General features: G+C 40.2%; 1 protein-coding gene and 1 pseudogene across 1 annotated transcript in view; one reads left to right on the forward strand and one right to left on the reverse strand.

Moving 5' to 3' along the window:
- The window catches only part of CARMIL1 (capping protein regulator and myosin 1 linker 1), a 439,497-nt gene that overhangs the window by 295,082 nt on the left and 120,670 nt on the right, over positions 1 to 23,745 (reverse strand). The gene's annotated exons all lie outside the window — the stretch shown is intronic.
- On the forward strand, positions 10,355 to 13,461 carry LOC101341259 (centriolar coiled-coil protein of 110 kDa pseudogene; annotated as a pseudogene).

A 23,745-nucleotide genomic window follows, 5' to 3' on the forward strand; every position in this document is an offset into this window, starting at 1 on the left:
GCAACATCATGATAAATGGAGAAAAGACTGAAATTGTCAAGGATTTCATTTTACTTGGATCCACAATCAACTCCCATGGAAGCAGCAGTCAAGAAATCAAAAGACGCATTGCACTGGGCGAATATGCTGCAAAGGACCTCTTTAAAGTGTTAAAAAGCAAAGATGTCACTTTAAGGACTAAGGTGCACCTGATCCAAGTCATGGTGTTTTCAATCACCTCATATGCATGTGAAAGCTGTGCGATGAATAAGGAAGACCGAAGAAGAATTGTTGGCAAAGAACTTTGAATATACCATGGACTGCCAAAAGAACAAACAAATCTGTCTTGGAAGAAGTATAGACAGAATGCTCCTTAGAAGCAAGTATGGCGACACTTCATCTCATACACTTTGGACATATTATCAGGAGGGATCAGACCCTGAAGAAGGACATCAAAAGTAGAGGGTCAGCAAAAAAGAGAAAGATCCTCAATGAGATGGATTGGCAGTGTCTGCAACAATGGGCTCAAGCATAACAACTGTGAGGATGGTGCAGGACCGGGCAGTGTTTTGTTCTGCTGTACATAGGGTCGCTATGAGTGGGCACCTACTCAATGGCACCTAACAACAACAACAACATCTACTATGTTCTGTCATTTTTAACAATCCTATAAGGAAGCTATCTCAAGTATCATTCCCACTTTCAAGAACAAGAACAGGCTGAAGGACCTGCTAAGGATCACACAGTCGAGAAATGCCATTATACGGAACTGAACTTGATTCTACTGCATCCTTTTTCCACTGCCAGAATAATTAAATCATTACTTAATGTCTCTCTCCATAGAGGAAACCACTCTCTTGTTCATCACAGTATACCCAGTGCAACAAGTCTTGACACACAGCAGGCATACAAAGATGGATGGATGGATGGATGGATGGATGGATGAATGGATGGATGGATGGGTAGATGGTAGAGGGAGAAAGGGACATTTGGAACATTATTTTTTGATACACTCACTAGATCCAAACTCTACCCAATATAGTGATTGTAAAAGGAAGCATTACGTTTCAATTTCTGATTATAAAAGCAACACGTATTTATTACAGAAAACTATATTACTTCTTATCAAAGGAAACTAAGTTATTTTTTTTTCCTACATGCAAATACTAGTAGCCTTTTTTTCCCCTCAAGAAAGACTGACCATTGAGATTTTCCAACAGTATGCATGCCATGATATATGCATTTCGATGAAAAGTGAAATTTCCCATCACACAGATCTGAGCCACCCTCTAGAGCTGGTCCAGGCAATAGCAAGCAGTGTGGTGAGAGGTTTGCAAAACATGTCATATAAGGAACAGCTGATGGAACTAGGTCTACTTAGCATACAGGAGAAAAGACATAGGAATGGCATGAAAACATTTTACAAATATTAGCAGGGTTGCATATGTCAGAGTGAGTATTTTTTTTCTTTTTCTGTGAGACAACTAGGGTCAATGGGTAGAAATTACAGGCAAAAATATCTTAGCTTGATGCTTGATATAAAGAAAACCCCAAGGTCAATTAGTTATTGTTGTTAAGTGCCGTCGAGTCAGTTCCAACTCATAGCGACCCTATGTACAACAAAACAAAACACTGCCCTGTCCTGTGCTGTACTCACAATTGTTGTTATGCTTGAGCCAAATTAAAGTGGCGGGGAAAAAAGCGAACTCTTCTATGAGGCAAGGCTCTTACCATTAACAGCCTTGTTAGGAAAACTGTAGACATGAATGAAAGGTTGAACTAGACACCTTCAAAAGTCCCACCCAATTCCCAAACTCTGCAATCCTAGACCTCAATGTATAGGCAAACTGTCACCATACCATATGTGATGTCACACACAAAAACTGCCTAAGATGAATCACAAACATTTATAAAATGATATTATATTGTAAGAACTAATTTCTTTAAAATGGTACAACCACTGTGGAAAACTGTATGGCATCTCCTTAAAAAGTTAGAAATACCATATGATCCAGCAATCCCACTACTAGATATATGTCCTAGAGAAATAAGAGCCGTCACACAAATAGATATGCACACCCATGTTCATTGCAGCATTATTCACAATAGCAAAAAGATGGACAAAACCTAAGTGCCCATCAACAGATAAATGGATAAATAAACTGTGGTACACACACACAATGGAATCCTACACAATGTTAAAGAATAACGATGAATCCACAAAACATCTCACAACATGGATGAATCTGGAGAACACTATGCTGAGTGAATTAAGTCAATCACAAGAGGACAAATATTGTATGCAACCACTATCATAAAAAGTGAAGAAAAGGTTTACACACAAAAAGAAACATTCTTTGATGGTTACCAGGATGGGAGGGGAGTATAATTATCAGTTTCCTCTGGAGAGATCTGTGAAAACCAATGCCCTATGGGGAACACCTACTACCTACCGACCAGTTGCCATCCAGTCAGCTCCAACTCATGATAACCCCATGTGTGTTAGAGTAGAACTGTGCTCCATAGGGTTTTCAATGGCTGATTTTCCAGAAGCAGATAGCCAGACCTGTCTTCTGAAGCATCTCTGAGTGGACTCGAACCTCCAATCTTTTTAGTTAGCAGTTTAGCGTGTTAACCATGTGCACTGCCCAGGGTCTTCTGGGAAATACCACCAGCCAGTAATGCCACCAGCCACTTACTCTGGTATAAGGACATTGTTAGTAAAAAATAACATTCCTTGCAGAGTATCGTTACCTCTAAATTAGCTAAATATCTCTTAGGAAGTATACTGTCAGATTTATTTTAACTTTCATATCAAATTATATAACCAACTCTAAAAGTTCTTTTACAAGTCTGAAAACACACAGATCTTAAAAGCCAGAAAACATGGCTTTTAAAAGAGCTGTCAAGGTTGTTTCTTAAAAGATGTAAACAGGCTAGAAAAACTCCCTTTTTAAAAACTGCCAGATAGCGTTATTTTTTTTATTTACTGAACTTTAGATGTAAAGCTTTACAGAACAAACTAGCTTCTCATTAAACAGCATACATACTGTTTTATGACATTGGTTAACAACCCCACAACACGTCAGCACTCTCCCTTCTCGACCTTCGGTTCCCTTTTACCAGCTTTCCTGTCCCCTCCTGCCTTCTAGTCCTTGTCCCTGGGCTGGTGTGTCCCTTTAGTCCTTTTTATGGGCATGTCTAATCTTTGGATGGAACCTCAGGAGTGACTTCATTACTGAGCTAAAAGAGTGTCCGGGGGCCATACTCTCTGGGTTTCTCCAGTCTCTGTCAGGCCAGTAAGTCTGGTCTTTTTTTGTGAGTTAGAATTTTATTCTACATTTTTCCTCCAGCTCTGTTCAGGACCCTCTATTGTGATCCCTGTCAGTCAGTGGTTGTAGCCAGGCACCATCTAGTTCTACTGGACTCCATCTGGTGGAGGCCATGGTAGTTGTGGTCTATTAGTCCGTTAGACTAATCTTTCCCTTGTGTCTTTGGTTTTCTTCATTCTCCCTTGCTCCAGATGGGGTGGGACCAGTGGAGTATCTTAGATGGCTGCTCACAGGCTGTTAAGACCCCAGACGCTACTCACCAAAGTAAAATGTAGAACATTTTCCTTATAAATTATGTTATGGCAATTGAACTAGATGTTCCCCAAGGAAGTTTGGATGTTTCTATGGAGCTTCCATGACCTTGCCTTGTACAAGTTGTGCTGGCTTCCCCAGTATTGTGTACTGTCTTACCCTTCACCAAAGTTACCACTTATCTATTGTCTATTTAGTGTTTTTCCATCCCCACCTGCCCCTCCCTTGTAACCATCAAAGGTTGTTTCTTTTTTAGTATAAACCTTTACAAGAATTTTTATAGTAGTAGTCTCATACAATATTTGTCCTTTTGAGATTGACTTATTTCACTCAGCATAATGTCCTCCAGTTTCATCCATGTTGCGAGATGCTTCGCAGATTCATCATTATTCTTTATCGTTGCGTAGTACCCCACTGTGTGTATGTACCATAGTTTGTTTATCCATTCATCTGTTGATGGGCATCTAGGTTGTTTCCACCTTTTTGCTATTGTGAACAATGCCGCAATGAACATGGGTGTGCATATGTCTATTCGTGTGACAACTCTTATTTCTCTAGGATATATTCCTGGGAGTGGGATTGCTAGATCGTATGGTATTTCTATTTCCAGCTTTTTAAGAAAGCGTCATATCACTTTCCAAAGTGGCTGTATCATTTTGCATTCCCACCAGGAGTGCATAAGAGTTCCAATCTCCCCACAGCCTCTCCAGCATTTTTTGTTTTCTGTTTTTTTGATTCGTGCCTGTAACAATGGGGTGAGATGGTATCTCATTGTGATTTTGATTTGCATTTCTCTAATGGCTAGTGATCATGAGCATTTCCTCACATTGTCTATTAGCCGCTTGAATGTCTTTGGTGAAGTGTTTGTTCATTTCCATTGCCCATTTTTTAATTGGATAATTTCTCTTTTTGTTGTACAGGTGTTGGATTTTCCTGTAGATTATAGAGATTAGACCTTTGTGGGATTTGTAATAGCCAAAAATTTTTTCCTAGTCTGTAGGTTCTCTTTTTACTTTTTTGGTGAAGTCTTTTGATGAGCATAAGGGTTTAATTTTTAGAAGATCCCAGTTACCTACCTTATTTTCTGGAGTTTGTGTTTTGTTAGTTATGGTTAGTATCCTCTTAATGCTGTGTATTAGGGCCTCTAGCATTGATCCTATTTTTTCTTCTATGATCTTTATTGTTTTGGCTTTATATTTAGGTTTTTGATCCATTTTGAATTAGTTTTTGTGTATGCTGTGAGGCATGGGTCCTGTTTCATTTTTTTGCAGATGGATATCCAGTTTTTCCAGCACCATTTTTTAAAAAGACTGTCTTTTCCCCATTTGATGGACTTTGGGGCCTTGTCAAAGATCAGGTGACCATAGGTGGATGGATTTATATCTGGGTTCTCAGGTTCTCAATTCTGTTCCATAGGTTAATGTACCTGTTGCTGCACCAGTACCAGGCTGTTCTGTTTTTGTTTTTTAATTTTTTATTTTGCACTAGATGAAAGTTTACAGAGATAATTAGTTTCCCATTCGATAGTTTATACATAAAGTGTTCCAGGACACTGGTTTTGTTCCCTACAATGTGTCACCAGTCTTCCCATTTCCGTCCTAGGTTTCCCATTTCCTTTTGTCCTGAATTGCTACCCCTTCCTGTCTTCTCATCTTTGCTTTAGGGCAAATGTTGCCCTTTTGATCTCATGTAATTGATTGTTCTAAGGAGCATGTTCCTCTCTGGTGTTATTATTTATTTTATGGGCCCGTCTATGGTTTGGCTGAAAGGTGGTCTTCAGGAATGGCTTCAGTTCCAGGCCAGAAGGGTGTCTTAGGGCCATAGTCTCAAGGGTTCCTCCAGTCTCTGTCGGACCAGTAAGTCTGGTCTTTTTTGTGAATTTGATTTTTTGTTCTGCAATTTTTCTCTCACTCTCTCAAGGACCCTCTGTTGTGATCCCAGTCAGAGCCATTGGCAGTTGTAGCTGAGTACTATCTAGTTCTTCTGGTCTTGGGGTGGTGTAGGCTGTGGTTCATGTGGTCCATTAGTCTTTTAGACTAATTGCTCACTTGAGTCTTTGGTTTTCTTAAATTCTCTTTTGCTCCAGGCAGTAAGAAACGAATAGTCGTATCTTAGATAGCTACTTGCAAGCTTTTAAGACCTCCAGATGCTACTCACCTGAGTAGGATGCAGAACTTATACCTTCATGAGTTATGCTGTGCCAGCTGACGTAGAGGATCCCCGAGTCTATGGTCCTTTGCCTTTGAGCCTGGGAACTTCATCCCACGAGGTATTTGGTTATGTCTAAGAAGTTGTCCTGATGTGGCCCTCGTGTACTCTGTTGTCTATATTAATATATAAGCAGCACCAACAATTATGTATGTAGAAATGTCCACCACCAACCCTATATCTGCAGGTAGGTATGTTCCCTTACACCCTCCCACACCTTTTGGCATACCTGTTTGCCTGTGTATCCACTCATAAATTAGTGTTTGTTAATATTATTGTTGCAGGATTGTCTATGCTATAGTAATTACTGTTGTTACCCTCTGTTCTTGCATTCTTCTCAGTGTCTTCCCTTACCTTGGGCATGTTTTGCTGGCTTCCCCCATATTATGCATTACCTTTCTCTTCACCAATATTAATACCTGTCTTCAATCTATTTGGTAATTTTCCTCCTTCCCCTGACACTGTTATTAATATGCATATTCCAGAGGTTTAAGAGAGGCTTGGAGACAAATTTACTAACATACATTAGTGATATCAATTATTATAGAACTGGAGATTAGACCTCAAATTAGCAAATGTGAAAGAATAGTGAGCTGGACAAAGATTGATTTTAAGAAGTTGATAGTTTATGTAGGATATTATTATTATTCTAATATTCTAGTTTAGTCATATATCACAGTTGGTTTTTTTTTCCAACTAGGCAATTGCAACCAGAAAAATCTTAAACATTATAAGCCAATTGTTGTTTAACACCTGAGTGAAATGCTTCCTAGCATATATTCGAACACCACTGGCTGATTTCACACAGGAAATGTTTCTATGCAGAAAACTCAGATGTCTGCTTGCTGATTCTTAATTCCTAAACTGCATTCTGCTGATATGGCATACCTCTTATAATTATCATGAGTCCTACACCCAGAGCAAGGCAGACGAAATCTTCATTGCTGCCCGTGCCAGCATTAGCTTGCCTTACCCTGCTTAATTGGCTCTGATCACTGGGCAGACACTGAACTCATTACCTTTTTCTTTTCACATACTGACTCAAGTATTCCCACACCATTATTCATGTTTCATAGTGTCTAGAATAAATAAATAAGTAAAAACACTGATATTCAACTCCGGTAATTATTCCATTTCAGATTTGGAGACAGAAGCAATCAACCATTTCCAATCTTACTGAAAACCTAAGCAGCTAACACTTTTTAAAAAACTAATTGATTTAAAGATGATTTAAAGTTATGAAACACATAAAATGGACAGTACCCTAATTTTTTTTAACAAGGGCTGAAGGGCAGATGCCTTTAAAGTTGGCCTATAGCCAGTTAACAATCGCCATCTATTAGACTCTGACTCATGATAACCCCAGGTATGTGTGAGTAGAACTGTGCTCCATGGGGCTTTCAGTGGCTGGTTTTTCAGAAGTAGACTGCCAGGCCTTTCTTCCACAGCACCTCCAGGTAGACTCAAACATCCAACCTTTAGGTTAGCAGCCAAGGACGTTAACAGTTTGAACCACCTAGGGACTCCAAGTTGGACGACAGGCTCGAAATAAGAAATGGAAATCCTCCTCCTTATGTATTCTGAACAAAAACCACTTTATTTACAGGAGGCAGGGAATCCAGAGGGGAGACAAGCAGGTACTCAGTGCATGGCACAGTTCCAGGCACTTGGAAATGCTTGATGACTGTAGAGTTTATAACCATGGACCTGTGGGTTTCCCCAGTAGCGGAGAAAAAAAAAGCCCCAGCAGTAATAAATGGAAGCAGAATTCCCTTTGGGACATCTCACTCCTATTAGTGGTGTTGCCTACTATAAATAAGCAGAGAAATATACACCTAAAGGTGAAAATTTATAATGCCAATGTTCGTTCTAAATACCTAGGAAATCTACAAGGTTGGTATAATATGAAGTCTTCATATTTAGCACAGAACTTCAGCTGTTTCAATTCGAACAGACATCACCAAAAGAAACATTGGCTTTGCAATACACTCCAGCCTTAACACAGGAGTTCTAAGAGAACAATGGCAGTTAAAAGTGACATCTGTTAACTTGTGGATATCAAAAAATATTTCTATATAGAAATGGTTTCAAGACACCCAGAACATCTGCAGACAAATTGCAGGTGTCATGCTACAATCACAAGATGATTTAACAAGGCTTGGAGGCCCCACATGGAAGTCCCTGGGTGCTATAAATGGTTAACACACTCAGCTGCTAACCAGAAGGTTGGAGGTTCAAGTCCACCCGGGGTGCCTTGGAAGAAAGGCCTAGAGATCTACTTCTGAAAAATCAGCCACTGAAAACCCTATGAAGAACAGTTCTACTCTGACACACATGGGGTCACCATAAGTTGGAATGAACTCAACTGCAACTGGCAGCAGTAGGTAGAAATAAGTAGGAGGCCCTACATACTTCAGACTTTTACTCCCTCTTGACCATCTGCTCACAGTCCTTCCTTTCTTTCTTTTTGTTAACCATGAACTGCTTTCCTCTTACTTCTGTTTTTTCCTTTTCTTTCTTCCAAAAGATATCCCAAATGCCAGAGCCCATTTGTCAACTCACAGCCAGAGGCAAAGAAGTGATTACTTACCAGGAAAAGAGACCCAGAGTCTCACATCACATTCCCCATTTCAAACAATGCATATGTTTACTGCTTTTCCCCGAGGCTTCATTCTTGTACTGGGAATATTTTACTTGTAATTATAAAATCATCACCATCTATATGTATAGTTGGCTCATTTTGATTAGAAGTCACTGCAGCTAAGACACAGGTCACTTTAGGTTCCATCCCTCACACTCATAGAGTTTTAATACCTTCACTGGAAGAATTTTAAGAATGCCTCATTGTATTTCCCCCAAGTAGGAATTCTAACTTCTGCATCTTCAAATCTAAAAGATAGTCTTAAAAATCACAGACTGAAAAGCTGCTGGACTGCAGAATATATACTGCTATTTAAGAGTTAACAAATCCTCTATTTTAGGGCAGTATAGACCCCCTTAGAAAATTCAGAACGATTTAATGTTTCATTTGTCTTAAAATAGGAATGGTGGACACAGTGCTCCATAGATTGAGATATCTACTTATTTGTAGAGTTTTATGACTGCTTACATTCTTCAGAATTATTATTTTGGGGGCTGTTGAAGAAAAGTCACAGCCTAAATACTGTATATGCCTGGTCCTCAGTTAATAACAGAGCCCTGGTGGTGCCGTAGTTAAGAGCTCGGCTGCTAACCAAAAGGTCAGCAGTTCAAATCCACTAGCCACAACTTAGAAATCCTATGGGGCAGTTCTAGTCTGTCCTATAGGGTGGCTATGAGTCGGAATAGACTCCGTATTTTTCAAACATAGGACTATGACTATAAATTTCCTTGAACCTGCGCATTTAAAATTATACATAGTCGGCCCATTAAACGTGTTGCTGGTGAAATAATATTGTATTATCTAATCTTGTATATGATTCTCACCTGTTTTATGTTACTTTTATGTGAATTCCAATCGATTTTCAGAAGTTGATCAACAATAATGTCGAGTATTTACAGAGTATTTTACTAGGTGCCAGAGCTGTTCCAAGAGCTTTGCTTATATTAAGTCATTTAATCTCACAACGGCCCTATGAGGTGGTTACTATTACCTCTTCAACACCTTGGGGAGTTTTTGTTTTAAAGTTTCCACTCCTAAACTATACCAATGAAGTTCAAGTAACAACAAGATATGTGATAAATAATCAAATAAATTTCATGTCCTTATATCAAACCAGAGTAACATCTTTGGCACTGCAAGCAAACAATGTGACTGGTAAAATAATTAAATGTATTAATTCTTGGGCTATTTGCCCACACCAATTTTCCCTCAGTAGGTTTGGGCACACACCCATACACCAGATACATCCAGACATCGAGCTACCCATGTTTGGAAGAAAGTAAGAACTATATGCTAGAATAAACCTACAGACAACCTGCAACCTGATTTTAAAAATGAAATATTAATTTCATCACCTTCTTTACAAAATCTGCTAACAAATGGCAAGACAGACTGAAGCCTCCTCTCCTTCTCCCTACCCAATCTCTGGTAGAGTTGCTAATGAGCAGAAAAATAAGAGTCTACTGCCCAGAATAATCTACAGGGCAGAATAATCAGTCTTTGACAAACTCAAGAGCTGACTTACTAAAATCTAGTTAATTTGTACTACAGAAGAGACCAATTCTTATGTTAGTGCTGCCTGACCCAAAATCTGGGAGATAAAATAGCCTCAAATCCATTTATTCCTTTCTAAAATAAAGCATGTATTCAAAAGTTAAAATATCCTCAAAACAATTTATTCCTCTCTAAAACAAGCATGTATTCAGAAGTTAAAACATCCTCAAATCAATTTATTCCTCTCTAAAACAAGCATGTATTCAGAAGTTTGCCTCGAGGAGCCCGCGTTGTCACCTAAGACCCGTAGTATGGTGGGGAGGCGGCGGAGGAGGAGGTGGCGGCGGAGGACCAAGCTGTGCTCTGGCAGTACCAACTGAACCACTTGCTTCCTGACGAGGAAAGAAAAGCTGATGGGGCTGTGAGGGACCAGTGTGACTGTGAGAAAATGGAGGAGTACGAGAAGTTCTGTGAGAAAAGTCTCGCCAGAATGCAAGAAACATCACTATCCAGGGACAGCTTTTTACCTGCTCAATCTGAAAGCACCTCCCCAATTCTCTTCCATGGAGTGGCTGTCATTTCTCCACTGCTTAACACTGAGAGAAGAAAGGAAATGCAACAGGAAAAGCAGAAAGCACTTGATGTAGAAGCAAGAAAGCAAGTTAACAGGAAGACAGCTTTATTGACTCGTGTCCAGGAGATTCTTGAAAATGTTCAGGTTAGAAAAGCACCTAATGCCAGTGATTTTGATCATTGGGAGACTGAAACCATTTACTCTAATTCAGAAGTCACCAACTTGAATGTTCCTGCTATATTTTCAAACAGCTTGTCCAGCCCTACTGAATACTCCACTTCAACAAAGCTTGAAAAAATAACTGGAGTTTTGCCTTTGGATAATGAGGACCAATTTAAATCTAATGGAATAGACTTAGCTAGTGACTCAGAAGGATTTAGTTCTCTGAAGCAATGTGATAGTTTAGGTACTAATCATGCAGAAAATGAAGCTTCTCCAAAGACCTCTTCAGCAGCCCCACAGGAGACTCTTATTTCTGACAGTCTCGTCCCCAAAAATGAAGAACAGGATCCATCACTTTTGGAAGAAGTCACTCCTGATCCCTACATAATGAGTCTTCAAACCCTGATGAAAAAGTCAAAGGAATATCTGGAAAGAGAACAATCTAAACGCAGTCTGAGACGCAGTGCAAATAACAGTTTCAATGAGTCATTCAGACAAAGAAAATGATGCTGTTACAGTGACTGTGTAAAGGAGAAAGCCCAGCTGATAGACAAACACTGTGGTTCAGTTATTCCTGACAAGCTAAGCCTTAATAAATCAAATGTTCTTCTCCAAGGTGCTTCCACTCAAGCAAGCAGCATGAATACATCCATTTTAGGTAGCTTTTCTAAAGTAGACATACCTATATGAACTGGCCATCCCACTGTTTTAGATTCTGACTTTAAAGTCATTCCCACTCTTGTTCCTGAAAATAATGTTATCAGAAGTCTTACTGGTTCATATGCTAAGCTACCTAGTCCAGAGCCAAGTATGAGTCCTAAAACGCATCAAAGACATTCAAGGCCATCGTCAGCATGTCATATATTTATAAATAACCCAATAAATGTCTGTGAATTAAGCCCTAAAAGAAGAGAAAAGGCAGTGGACTTAATTGTTCAAGATACTGATGAGAAAACATACCTGAAACTGTGCCAAAGTTACCAATTGATTTAGCAGGAGGTTGTTCAAGCAAGGTTTATGACAACAGAAATACACCTCAAGCTATAGAAGAAAAGCCTTGAGGTAAATCAAATCAGGTATGTATTCTTCAGGAAACCAATTACAAAATAAAATTATTCATGGACTTGCTCCTGTGGAAGGTCAGGTAATATCTGATGGGAGAGGACCACACAAAATGGACAATACTTGTACCGTAGAGCCGAGATTGCGGGAACCATATGGCACCAGTCAATGTACAGCAAGTCAAAACTTTGGGACCATGAGTGGACTTAAGTCAGCCAGTGTGCCAGAGAAAAACTCTGGCAATTTACAGATGGAACTGAATAAGTCTTATGATGTGAAGAACCCATCTCCTTTACTGATGCAAAACCAGAATAATAGACAGCAGATGGACACACCTACGGTGTCCCATGGAAATGAACAGTTTTTGGAAAACAGTTCTGAGAAAGTTAAACAGAGACTTGATTTAGATATTGACAGTCTGCAAAAAGAAAACTACCCTTAGGTCATAACAACTGGAATAGCTAAACAAGAAAGGCAACCTTTGTTGGAAAAAAGATACCCTAAGGGGTCTATCTGCATTAACAAGAAAAAAATGTTAGAAAATAGTTCAAAAGAAGGTGAGATATTAAAAAGCAAGATGTTAGCTTTTGAAGAAATGCAGAAGAGACTAGAAGAACATGCCCAGCAGTTGTCACTACTCATAGCTGAGCAGGAAAGATTGCAAAAGGAAATAGAAGAACAGGAGAAAAATGCTAAAAGAGAAGAAGACAATTACAATGGAAGCCTCTGAATTGGACAATAACAACGCCATGGAGTTAGAATGGAGAAAAATAAGTGACTATGGATTGCTAGAAACAATACTGTCTCAAGTAGATTCACTCCATGCTTCAAATAATTCTGGTTTTATGAATTCTGCCCTACAACATAGCTTTGGTTCTGCAAATGAATCACCATTCTACCTGTGGGGATCCATCAACTAGTGGCTTGACTAAAATCTCAGTAATAAGACCTTTTGGAAGGGCCAAAACTAGATGGTGTCAGATTTTCAGTCCAGAAGTACAAGCAAAATTCAACAAAATAAGTGCCGTGGCAAAAGGATTTCTTACTCGTAGGCTTACGCAGACAGAGAAGCTGAAGCAACTGACAAACTGTAAAAGATACTATGGAATTTATCAGAAGTTTTCAGTCAGAAGCACCATTAAAGAGAGGAACTGTTTCAGCACAAGATGCCTCTCTTCAAGAAGGAGTATTAGCTCAGTTGCAAGCCGCCCTGTATGGTATTCATGACATATTCTTTGAAATGAATGCAGCTGAAAGAATGTCTATTCTACATCATGACAGAGAAGTTCGAAAAGAGAAAATGCTCAGGCAAATGGATAAAATGAAAACCCCACGAGTGGCTCTTTCAGCTGCCCACAGAAGTCTCTTGATAGGAAGAAGTACATGAAAGCTGCTTAAATGGAAATGTCAAATAAGAAAATTCTCGTTAAACAAAATTCTTCTGAAACAAGAGTCCTTCAGCCAAACCAAGGACAGAATGCACCTGTTCACAGGATACTTAATAGACAAGGAACCCCTAAGACATCAGTGAAGTGCAAAATAGAAGTCTTCACAGAGCAGAGTGCCTAACAGAGCACCTCTTTTAGGAGTATATGCAGGAAAAATCCAAAGAAAGCGGCCAAATGTTGCGACAATGTAAGAAGACACCATTCACTAGGATAAAAAAGAGGAGGGTTATTATCCATATTATGTTCCCCGCCCAAGACTTTTTATTTAACCCTGTACTCTATTTACCCAGGCAAAGTGATGTCAAAGGGCTGAGCAGTTATCTGGATAACTTGATCAGTCTGGTTAATTCCTACTCTACTCCCCCACATTCCTCTTCATAGTAGGTTTGGTGGAGACATTGCCTCATCTCTGTACTTAATCCGTACAAACGTAAGTTAATTTCATGTGTCCAAAAAAAAAAAAAGCTTGCCACAAGACAATTATTTTGACCTTACTTATATGAAATATCTACAATAGGCAACTGTATAGAGACCTAAGTTTATCAGTGGTTACCAGGGGTGGGCCGGAGACCAAGGGAATGCGAGACTCACTGCCAAGGGACACTGAGCTTCTTGTTAAAGGGTGATGGAAAAATTTTGAAATGGATAGATGGTTGAACAACATAATAAGCATGATTAGTGGCACTTAACTGTATATGTAAAAAATCTTAAAATGGAAAATTTTTTTAAATATAATACTTAACACACTTTTTTTTAAAAAAAAAAAAAAAAGAAAAGCTGCTGGTCATAATTACAAACAGCAAACACTGTGATTTATTTGGTATTAATCAATCCCCCCCCCCAAAAAAAAAGTTCCACTGTCTTAGGCTGGGTTCTCTAGAGAAGCAAAACCAGTAAAGTATATAAATATATATATAGAGAGAGATTATATCAAGGAAACAGCTCACGTGATTGTAGAGGCTAGAATGTCCCAAGTCCGTGGATCAGGGTAGAGGCCTCTCCCAAGTCACACAGCTGCAGAAGCTGGCAAGCCCAAGATCGACAGGTCGGAGAGCAGGGCTCTCACTCACAGCCTGTGCAGATCGACGAATCCCAGGTTCAGCAGATAAGCTGACAACTCAAGTTCCAAGAACGGGAGATGAGACGACAGGAAGCAGCCGCAGGATCCAGACAAAGCAAAAAGCCAGAACGCCTGCTTATATACAGATGCGGGCCACACCTCCAAGGAGACTCCCTTTCATCTGATTGGCTACTCACAGTATATTCAATCATGGGAGTGATTACATTAAAACACTAAGAATCATGGCCCAGCCAAGCTGACACACAATCTTAACCATCACAACCACTAATTCTTTTGTTCACTCATGTGAATATATATTCTAATTGCCTAAATAGAGCATGGCACATAGTAGGTGCTCAATAAAGGTTTACTAAATGAATTGCATGAATGAATAATCCAGATCCTCAGAGTTCTCACTCTACTGTTTCCAGTCCTTGCCCCCGAGAAAACCATACTGCTCATAGCCACCAGGGGGATCTTGCTACAACACAATTAGAACCATGTCACTTGACAGCTTGCTTGATTCCCCTTCACCAGCTTCCCACACCAGAGCAAACCAAGAAACCAAAACCAAACCCACTGCTGTTAAGTCAATTCCGATTCATGGCGACCCTAGAGGATAGAGTAGAATGGCCCCGTAAGTTTCCCAAGGGGTGGCTGGTGGATTTAAATTGCTGACCTTTTGGATAGCAGCCAAATGCTTAACCACTGTGCCACCATGGCTCCACCAACACCAGACCAGCAAGCTAAAAAGTCCAAACCCACAGAGAAACACTGTTACATCTCCAGCACGTTCTCCCACCAATCTCAGCCTTGACTATCTGGTAACAATAGTGAAATTCTTCATCCGTAAATGGTATCCTCTCCTCCCTTCCATCAACTGGATGCCTTGGATGACTGTGATCCCTGATGGTTGTTGTTCTTAGTTGCCATTGAATCAGTTCCAATCATGACAACCCTGTATGTGCAGAGTAGAACCACTCCATAGGGTTTTCAATGCTGTGACCTTACAGAAGCAGACTGCCAGGCCTGTCTTCCAAGGCACCTCCGGGTGGGTTCGAACCACCATCCTTTTCGCTTAACCGTTTGTGCCACCTAGCGACTCCACAATCTCCTGATAGGCTGCAAATATCTCTATCATTACACTTAGCTTACTGTGTTATTATCTATGTTGGTGTCCAACTGTCCCCCTAGACTATGAACTCTTTAAAGGAAGACTATCTTATTAACCATTATTTCTCCAGTATCTAGCAAAGTATTCAGCTCAGAGTGGGTACTCAATAAATATTTACTGGATCCTTCGACAAAAAGGAATATTACTACACCTATCCCAAAGAGTCACAGGCAGCCAAACTTTTGAGGATGATGTTATTAGCTTGCCAAGAGGAAAAGAAAATAAATATAAGTGGACTGCAAAGCAAAATGCTGTCCGTTATTGGCAATGATTACAAAATTTATACTCGTCATTTAAGGCAGGACCTGCTGGGACCTTCATTTAACATCTCAGAGCAAGGAGGTCCAGACATCCCCAAGAACTGGACAATGAGGTGGTAGCTATGCATGGTTGTATTCTCTGCTGCAGAGTTAATGCTCTGAAAGCAAATCTAAAGAAGAAATAGCTTACAGTAGCCAAAGCTAAGGAAAACAAACTATGCACATGCAGAGGAGGTGCAGGCACACACAGCTCCCAAGCAGAGGACAGGGGAGGGGGCATGGTCAGAGCAGCAGCAACCTGTACGTAATGGACACGTGAGTCCAAGCCCACTTGTCTCCTGTAGAAGAGAAAGTAATCGGAAGCCCAAGGTCACGTCGTACACTTGGCTGGCACTGCAGAAACTACTATATGTGATTTGCTTGAACAGTGAACACTACCCAGAAGTTCTTGGTCTGTGTCTTAATTGAGGGAGTCACCTTTGGCACAGGTGCTGCATGTTGCTGGCCACAGATGGAACTGAGCATCAACATTGGCAAAAACAGGCAAAAAAGTCTTTTTGCTAGGCCTGAGCTGTGTCAGAGATGGTGTCAGTGAAGTCCCCGTGTCATTTTCCTGCCCTTCAAGCTCTGCTCCCCAATACTGCACTGGGACAAACAGCCTTCATTTCTTGAAAGCAAACATTCTGAAATTCAGTGTCTTAGAAATAGAAAAATTGAGGAGGGGGTATTCATTATGCTATTCTCTCTACTTCTGTATATCTTAAAATTTCCCTTAATAACTTGTTCTCAAAACATTTTCCATAATAAAGTTTTGACAGCATATTCCAAACCTCAAAACCCGCTGCCATTGAGTCGATTTCAACTCATAGCGACCCTATAGGACAGAGTAGAACTGCCCCATAGGGTTTCCACGGCTGTGATCTTTACAGAAGCGAACTACTACCTCTTTCTCCCCTGAGCTGCTAGTGGGTTCAAACTGCCAACTTTTCAGTTAGCAGCCAAACACTTAGCCACTGTGTCACTGGGGCTCCTTATATGAGCCATAGTTTTTCTATTTCAGAACACAAAGTAATCTGGCCACAAAAAGCAAGACACAAAATAAGGACACAAAAAGCAAGAAAGCGCATTCACCGAGACTATCTCGTTGAAGGGAAAGTACCAAAATACTAACACCGATGGCTTTAAACATAGATTTCATCCCACCTGCTATAGAGTGACTCAATTAGCATCACTGGAAGAATCTTACACTCTGCTCTATGGATTGTTGGGTATTTGTGGAAATTATATGAAATTTTGAAAACATTATTTTTGTTTCTCATTGCTGAAATACTTTGAACAGGCGTATTATTTTTCTTCTACACTGGTGTATGTTTAAAACCTTATATAGACATTTCTTGGCACACTCAAACACCACAATCTGAGCCTACCTTTTTCTCACCAGCTGACTCACCATGACCCCAAAGGGACAAAGTAGAATTTCCCTGTACTTCAAAACAAGCCACTATTTCAGCAAAATAAAAAAGGCCTTTCTTCCATATTTTTATAGAATACATAAATGGCTGCCATTTCTATATTTTGATGTTCACTCTCATTTCTGTTTTATCATTGGCATATACTCTGCCAGCTGCATTTGAAAAACATGAGTATCTTTTAATTTTCTTCCCTCATCTTGACCCAAAGTACTTCTTCTCACCTCAATAAACTCGACCCCTTTATTCAAAAGCAGTTCTTTTAGATAGATTGTATAATTATGTACACTAGAAAAGAGATGAAGGCCCTAAGTCTTGCCAAAGCCTTTTCCATAGTCACCTGAGCCCAGATCTTTCTCATCTTGAAGCTGTTATGTCATCTCTTTCTCTGTCTTCTCCCTCTCCCCCTCCACCTCTCTTGCATTTTGTTGATGAAAGGATCAAGCCTCATTTTCTCGTGTCATTCCTCTACTTAGGGAACGACTTTATATCTCTTCTTACATCAGAGGTGCATTGGTGGTTCAGTGGTAGAATGCTCACCTTCCATGCACAGCCACTATCCATCTGTCGGTGGTGGTTTGTATACTGCTATGATGCTGAATAGGTTTCAGAAGAGCTTCCAGACTAAGAAGAACTGGGAAGAAAGGCCTGGTAATGTACTTCTGAAAATCAGCCAATGAAAACCCTATGTATCACAACACTCCCATCAGCAACTGATCATGGGGATAGCACAGGGCCTGGCAGCGCTTCATTCGTTGTGCATGATGTCGCCAGGAGTCAGGAACAACAACTATTACATCACATTTAAATGTTCACATGTGTGGTGAAATGAGTTCCTTTATGTGACCTTTTGCCTTCGTTCTTTGGAAAAACAGCTTGAGAAATTTTTTCCCTAAACCTTGAGGAGTTACCTTTGCCCAGTTTTCTACCCCATGGGTTTATTACTTTTGTCCAGGTTATCGACATTTTCTGGGTAAGCTGTAAACAACACTAGCTTGATAATTTTTGTCTGGCCCTGGGCTATAGCCTACCCTGTGACTGGTATGCACCTTGCAGGGATTGGTCACTAGGGTATGCAAATGAAGTGTCTGTAGCCTACTATGTAAATGAAGTATCTGTGGCCTACCAAGATGGGATTGGTCAGTCTGTGGCTCCCTGCTGGAAGGGGTCATGCCTTGAAATTGACAAGGAGTTGTGTATATAAGCAGCCAACCCCACAGAGGTTTCTGAGACAGAAAGAAGCAGAAGGAAGAAAAGGCAAGAGAGGAAAGAGAAGAAGCAGAGAGAGATAGAAGAGGCAAAGAATCTCCTAAAGCTATAACATAGGTCAAGGGCTGTAACACTGAAGACAGCAAGAGGCCTGGAAGAGGCCCAGCAGCAAAGCTGGTGGTGACTGATGGCAGGGCAAAGACGAGGACTGCATGGCCGAAAAGAGCTGAGAGAGTTGTCCTACACTGAAGAAGGGAGACTTTGCCTACATGCTTCCTGATCCTGATCCTGAGTTGTACCCTGTTACTTCCTTAATAAACCACTTAACTGTTAAGTATGGTCTGTGAGTTCTGTGTGGCCGTTGCAATCGGTTATCAAACCCAGAAAAGAAGTAGAGAGTGCCATGGGAGGCGCAGCTGGTGTCAGTACTGGTAAAAAGGCTGGAGAGCAGAGGTATGCCTGACCTCTACCTCACAGGAATCAGCTTTGGGCTGATCCTGGTCATTATCCCCCACTGAAGTTAGACAGGTTCCAATGCTACTACTATTACTCCGACTAGAATTTTACAGCATGGTTTCCAGATTTCTCCACTATCAGCAGCAACTGATGTCTGTCCAGTTGTATCACCCCACTGGTGCTCAACAAGCCCCACCACTGTTTGGAGAATTCCACATTCCACACTCACTTGGACTTCTGAGCCTTTGCTTATGCTGTTTTTCCTTCTTGGACTGCCCTCCTTCCCCTCCATCAACACCCCCCTGGCAAATCTTTAAGGGCCAAGATGGCTCAGGCCCAAGAAACAACACTCTGGAGGGTGTGTTAGACGTGATGGGGCAATTTTTTATATCTGGTAGGATTTGTCAATAATTTGATGGGCAGAATTTACAGAAACTTAAAAAACTAATTAAGGAACTAAGCAAAAACTATAAAGGGCAGGAAAACATATAACCCCTTGAATCATCAGAACTTAGAGTTTTGGCAACTAAGTTATTGACGTATTTTCACCATTTGTTAATTCTTCAAGCAGACTTTCTCTAACAATACACAAATAAAGAGAAACAAAAACAGAAGTTCTAAACACATACGCAGACAAAGAGAGAAAAGATGAATGTACCCTCCCCACAAAAGTCCCTTTTACAGTACACATTTCTTGGTATCTGGGGCCATGTATTTGTTGTGGTCCAAGGCATGAGCCTACATTGGACAATAATGTACAGTCTAGACTGTGCGCTCTACAGGAAAGGTATGTGACTAAATTATTTCTGAATTTTTTCAATGACCTGCACAGTGCCTAATACAAAGACAACACTCAATAAATACTTGCTTAATAATGAATAATGAAGAGAAGTTTGTTTTGGACCTTAGATCCTAGATTTAAAAAAAATAAAAAATAAATAACTATAAAGATATTTGGGAATTATTTACAAACTCACTATCAAACATAAAGTTCCATCCAAACAATAGGAGAAAATTCTTTTTGGTTTCTTGTGGGTTTTTTGCTGTTGTTGTTTCTTTTTGTTTATGTGTGTGTTCTTGTTTGTTTGTTTTTTTAGCCTTTTGTGGGGTGGATATTATCTGGAAATTTTGTAGTTTACCTAGTTTTAGTTTTCCATTTACCACCCCCGCCACAACCCAATAGAATCTCCTTCCTCTAGCAGGGGTCAGCAAACTATTGCAGTGAACCAAATCTGGCCCACTACTTGTTTTTTGTAAATAAAGTTTTATTGCAAAACAGCCACATCTATCATTTACATACTGTCTATGGCTGCTTTCACACTACAACAGCAGAGCTGAGTAGTTGCAACAGAGACTATGGCCTAACAGCCTAAAATACTTAACTATCTGGCCCTTTACAGAAAAAATTTACTAATACCTGCTTTAGGGCATCATATAATACTGAATATCCAATAAAATACTTTGTTTTTTACATAACTCAGGATATTTTCTGAGTTAATTTAAAAATTAATATAATATGCTGTTTACTTCTGGTCATTATGGTTTTATTTATATTTTCAAAACTGAAATCTACCAAAGATATGGCTCAGAAATAATAGAAGACTAATGATAAAGAAAAAAACATTTCTTGCCACTTGATTGATGCCATGATATACTTAAAGCATTTGTGAGTCCTTAAAGAGCAGAATAAATCCTACAGAGGTAAGAAAAGGAAAGAAAAACTGCATAAAGAAGTTAAAATGAAATTTAAGGCTATGTAAAATAGAACCAGGGTATAAGGTCATGCAATGTCTTGATCTCTCCATACTAAGTAAATGTGGTATTTAACAAAATGAGGTCTGAGTAATGTTAGAGAAAAAATAGCAGGAAGAGCAAGCGAACTTTCTCATTCACTTAACCAGGCCACAAGGCTATCACAAAAAAAAAAGTGTCCTTATGGAAATACAGCAATCCCAGTTCTGTAAAAAGGAGACTAAATGAAGACAATGTGAGGAGAACAAAGGAATTTCATCCTGACCTGTGCCTATCACACCAGAAGGTTCATCCCACCAAAAAAAAAAAAAAGTTGCCCTCTAGTCAGTCCCTATTCCTGATAGCCTCATGTGTGTCAGCATAGAACTGTACTCCACAGGGTTTTCAATAGACAGTCTTCTGGAAGTAGATCACCAGGCCTTTCTTCTGAGGCACCTCTGGGTGAACTCCAATCACCAGTCTTTTGGTTAGCAGCTGAACATATTAACCATTGCACCATCCTGGACTCCTCACTCCATCCAGCACATACCCTCATCCCCTTCCATCCATCCAAATTGCACTCATCCTTCACAGCCCCAATAAAAATCCCAACTAGTGCAACTATACCCCTCCAAAGAGACTTATTCACAAAGATAACAATGTGAATAATGCTCCTGAAGCTGTGCAACATGGCAGCTCCAATCCCAACTCCTCCATAAAAAGTCTCTCCCATCCACATGACAACAAGTTGATATTCCCTCCCTCTTACCTAATTTCTGTAACAATTACATACTGCATTACATAGGTTCTGAATCTCTGTAACTGCCATATGGCCCCAACTGGACTGTAAGCTCCTAGAAGGCAGGACTCATACTATATATTACTTCAATATACAAGTAATGATGATGAGCCTAACAACAAATAGCACAACCAGCCAACACTGTGCTAAATGCTTTGTATGCATTATCTTATTTAATTCTCAAAATAATTCTCCAATTTTAGAGATGAGGAAACTGAGACGTAAAAATGTTAAATTTGCTGAAGGCCATACAGCGAGAAAGTGGCTAAGCCAGGATTCTGACCTGAGTCTGTCTGACTCTAAGGATGATGTTGTTGTTGTTGTGTGCAGTGGAGACAATTCTGATTCATAGAGACCCTGTAAGACAGAGTAGAACTGCCCCCTAAGGTTTCCTAGGCTCTACCCTTTATGTGAACAGATCACCAGGTCTTTTCTCCCAAAGAGGCACTGGTGGGTTCAAACCACTGACCTTTCAGTTAGCAGCTAAGTGCTTAACCATTGCACCACCAGGGTCCCTAACTACTAGGATAATATCTTTAAATTATACACTACCACTCACCCACTGTGTTGGAAGAAGTACAACTAGAATGCTCCTTAGAAGCGAAGATGGTGAGACTACATCTAACATACTTTGGACATGTTATCAGGATGGATCAGTCCCTGGAGAAGGACATCACGCTTGGTAAAGTACAGGGTCAGCAAAAAAGAGGAAGACCCTCAATGAGATGGACTGACACAGTGGCTGTCAGCAATGGGCTCAAGCATAACAACGATTGTGAGGATGGCGCAGGACCGGGCAGTGTTTTGTTCTGTGGTGCACAGGGTCACCATGAGTCGGAACCAACTCAAAGGCTCCTAACAACAACAACTCACCCAGAAGGTACTCAATAAATGTTGATTAGTGAATAAGCAATGCCCTGGTTCAACCCTCATTTGGCCCTTTAGTCTTTCCACTTCCTGACAGCTCCTGGAGTGGGGGAGCTCAGAGGCAGATAAACACTCATAGTGTTCCATTATCCCACACAAATACAGTGACTGTAGGACTCCATCAGTCCGGTACAAAATACATAATATTCCGGTATTTCACTCCCAGGAGCAAGCATGCCATAAAGTTCACAACCACTTTCCATGCTTCTTTTTTATATCTGACAACTGTGCTGATCCTGAGACTACACACCCTCAAAAATAAACATGAAGATGGTAAAGTAAGGAGCACTCGTGGCGCAGTGGTTAAGCACTCAGCTGCTAACCAAAAGGACAGTGGTTTAAACCCACCAGCCTCATTGGGGGAGAAAGATGTGGCAGTCTGCTTCCACAAAGATTACAGCCTTGGAGACTCTATGGGGCAGTTCTACTCTGTCCTGCAGGGTCACTATGAGTCGGAATCAACTCAACAGCAAAGGGTGATGGAAAGGTTGATCTGTTCCACTCTAATATATGTGTAATAAAACTACTCTTACAGAATCTTGGAGCTGTGGCTAAAATGAGCACTCTCTCCTCCTTTAACTTCTCTCTCCTACCCCCAAAGAGATGAAGGTCTTGAGTAAAACAGAAGCGTACAGTTCCCAGTTCTGAAACGAATATACCATACTTATAAAAGCATTAAGAAGGTCCCCTATTGAGCTGGTTTCAAATATTTAATTACAGTAATTATATGCATACATACTTTATCACTGTTTTCTAATGAGACTGGCAAGGAGAAAGAAACCTGGCATTTTACTCTTAGTGTAACGTGCTTGTTTTTATGCTTACCGTAACAGCTTGCTGTGGGAGCACTGGAGAGAGAGTCTGATAAGCTCTAACAGAGGTGGCAACGAACACCAGCTCCCAGTGGATGGTACATATATGGAGAAAGGCCAGGACTGGAGCAATCATTAGGAAGAAGGGTTCCATAAGGTAAGCAGTACCATTCATAAACAGGGAAACCTTGGCTGCAACCTTCCTACCTTCTCTCTTCAAATAAGATTTTGAGCCTTAGAAACAAGCAAGTTCTTTGCTTACGGGACACTGCGCTTCTGCTTAAGGGTAATGGAAAAATCTGGAAACAGACAGTGGTAATGGTTGCACAACATGATGAACATAACTAATGTCACTGTTAATTGGTAAAAAATGGTGAAATGGCAAATGTTTTGTTTTGTACACATATACACACACACATATATGCTGATCACAAATTTTTTTAAAGCCTTTTTTTTTACTGTCAGAAGCATATGTGTATATGTGCATGCAGAAATAATGAGAATGCTGACATAATATGAGGAATGTAACCAATGTCACTGAATAATATGTGTCGAAACTGTTAAATGGGAGTATGTTTTGATGTGTATATTTTCACCAAAAATAAAATTGAACTAAATTTTTTTTTTAAAAAAAGGCGAGGGAGTGGATGGGAGGGAGAGCCACAGCTGCTTAATATGAAAGCACCTTTCAGTTTT

This window comes from Trichechus manatus, unplaced genomic scaffold (genome assembly GCF_000243295.1).
Source record: "Trichechus manatus latirostris isolate Lorelei unplaced genomic scaffold, TriManLat1.0 scaffold00115, whole genome shotgun sequence".
NCBI classification, from domain to species: Eukaryota; Metazoa; Chordata; class Mammalia; order Sirenia; family Trichechidae; genus Trichechus; species Trichechus manatus.